The sequence below is a fragment of the Triticum dicoccoides genome, chromosome 3A, assembly GCF_002162155.2.
Source record: "Triticum dicoccoides isolate Atlit2015 ecotype Zavitan chromosome 3A, WEW_v2.0, whole genome shotgun sequence".
NCBI classification, from domain to species: domain Eukaryota; kingdom Viridiplantae; phylum Streptophyta; class Magnoliopsida; order Poales; family Poaceae; genus Triticum; species Triticum dicoccoides.
Genome location: NC_041384.1, coordinates 642,106,236 through 642,109,286, shown reverse-complemented (window position 1 = coordinate 642,109,286; position 3,051 = coordinate 642,106,236).

The window sequence follows — 3,051 nt, the reverse complement described above, 5'->3', positions numbered from 1 at the left end:
ATGCAGAGCGGGGGGGCGTTGGAGTGGTGGATTTTATTCAGATGTCAGGGGCAGGGGGGCACCGAAAAAAAAAAGAGAATGGGATATGCCACATCTTCTCTTCTCCGGGGTTTTCATTTAATTAATTAACTAAGAATAAATGATTTATTAGTGGAAATAATACGGTTGGAGCTTTCCTAGTTATTCATTTCACATATTTATTATTCTCTTGATGTGGCCTGGATAAGATATATCTATATATCATCGAAATAAATATAAGCTTGATTGCTAGTTTTGCCCGATATGAGAGGCGTGGACGTCCGGTGGTTGGTTAGTGTGCGTGTGTTGGCTCACAAGTGTGCCTTGTGAAAAAAAATTAAAACAAATTTCATGCTGAAACTTTGGAGGTTGGGTGCCCTCCTTTTTTGGGTGTGTGTGTTTTCTTTCCTTATATTATGGGAGTTTTGGATATGCTTCCGTCTTGTTTATCTCGAAGGCAAATCATGGAGCACAAGCAGGGCCGGCCCTGTGTTTCGGGAGGCCCTAGGCGAATTCGATGCCATGTACCCCTATGTCTTAAGATCATATATATGTATGTGCGTGCGTGGTACATAAACTTAAACATAATAATTGTTGGACAATGCCATATTACGACAGAAATATTATATATGTGCACTACATCATGGGGCCCTCCCTGGGCTGGGCCCTGGGCCGTCGCCCCCCTGCTCATGCCCCAGGGCCGGCCCTGAGCACAAGCAACCGTATTTTATTGTTGAAATGAAATGGTTTGTAACAGCAAACCTTACCGGGATAACAATAACAAATAATGGGAGTATGTGTTTGGAGAACTCATGTGAAATATAGTTATCAATAATAGCGCCAAAAAGTACGTTTAATTAGGTATGATGCACGCCTTTTGTTATATATAAAACGCAAGAGATTCCAAGAAAAGATCGGCGAGGGTTTTATTTCGGCTCTTAGTTTCCTCTTGTTTAGGGTCCATATCGCTAGATATCTTTATGGAGACATGTCAAATACATGTAGTAGGAAACGATCCCAATCGAAACGAGATGGCTTGGATGGCATGTCGCCCCGTCGTGTTTCTTTCTCCTGCCCTTTCTCTTGTCACGCATGATATCGATGTTTAAACAACTTGGCAGACTGCTGTCATTTTTCCCGTCTCCCGTTTACCTCAAACACACAAAGAAAATACAGTATATTGATTTTACCAGTGTGGTTTGCTTGCAAGTACTCCCTCCGTTCCAAAATAAGTGTCCGTGGGTAGAAATTAGTTTCTGCTGTGATGGCTCCTTGCAAGATGTAGGGCAAGCAACACATGATTGTGTCACGCCCCAAAGCGCAACCAGCCCAACTTGCCCTGTGCCCAAAAGTGGCCACCCTCCATGGCATGGCATGGCACCCATCTCTGTCCCTCTAAACAATGTGTCCATCATCCACTGGTGATGGAGCAGCACAGCAGCAAACTACTAATTGCTAGACCCCAGATTTAACAAGTGAAACCGAGATCAACACAGAGATCTAGCAGTGGTAGCAGCTAGTGCCAGCATAGTGCCCACCTCTCCCTCCCCAAGTTGAGGCCTTTTTGTATGGGCATCTTTGATCCCCATCAGATGCCGAGCCCCAGACAGGGAGAAATAAAGAAGCCAATCTTGACCTGCTAATTAAATTATCACGCACTAATTAATCCAAGGAATGGTTAGTTAATTAATCATGTGTCTGAGTGGCCCCTCCACTGGCCGGCGATTCCATGCGCCCCGCTTTGGGAATTTTTAAAAACCGTCGGAGTTGGATCGGCCCTTGCTTTCGGGCTGATCCTGGATCGATGCGCGCGGATCAAATCGTGGCGTCGACCCGACCTGATTTGAATGGGTGTTTAATTTAACTCGTCGTTGGAAAAAAGGGCGCCGATATGTGGTGGCCAGGAGTTTGCATGTGTTTTTTCCTGGGTTATTATGAGATGCGATTTGGCTTTAGGCGACAGGTGCTTGGAGGCAGGGACGAGCGTGTCGAAGAATTATTAGCGAACTTTTTAGTAGTTTGTTTATGAAAGCAGGGAATGTGGAGAAAGGTTTACTGTTTGCTTGGTGCTGGGTGCGACGGTCATCGCTCCATGGACAGAAAGAAAAGAGGGGAGGATAATTGACCACTCATGCTGCAATTTGCATGATGTAAATTGGCCACCCGGTGCATTGTTATGTGTGAGCTAGCCGGTCTGTCTCATGACCTGACCTAGCTGGTGTTCATTCCTATTGCTTTCATCTTTACTTTACCTTTTCTTTTTCTTTTTACTTTTCAGAGTGCTGGATTTTTCTGCGGCAACAGCAATCTTGACGCGAGTAACACTGTCCGCTACTAGTGCTCTTTGATTCTTGATTTGTGGGTATGGCTACGTCTCAGTCGACTGAGACTTAACCAAGTCTCAGTCAAGTGATATAATATGGCCGTATGCATCGCTCTGATGCGGAGGCCGGGGTTACCCCTTTTCGAAAAAAGTGGTATAGTATAAAAAGAAGAAAGAAAAAAACTGAAAAGAAAAAAATTATACGAATCTCCGTGCAAAATCTAAGGACTATAGCATCGAAGTCTCAGTCGATCGGGACTTTGCAAATTGTTTGTAAAATGCTATCCACTAGTTAATCACAGTTATTTTTTCTTTCTTTCTTTTTTGATTGGCAAAATGCTCCTAGATGTTGTCAGAAACTCTGGGTTTTGTGCGTGTGTGCCAGCGTTGCGTTGGCCGGCGCATAGATCAGGGCTCCATGCGATGCGATCCGCTGGCAGCGCCACGTATTCTATCGCGAGGATCGTACCAGGCCTACGTCAGCGGTGTCAGTCGGCCCAGCTGCCCGCCCGCCTCGGGGCTCGGGCGGATCGGAGCCATGGATGGATGGATTAAGAATGAATGCACTCGTACTACGAGACGGGGGCACTCCGGCAGAGAGATGTCGCGATTGAATGGGAGGAAGCGAAGGCAGTGGGAGCGGCGCCAGCCAGCCACGAGCGGAGCGTGACTGGGACTGCCAGATGCGCAGATGCCAGCTGGCCACGGCC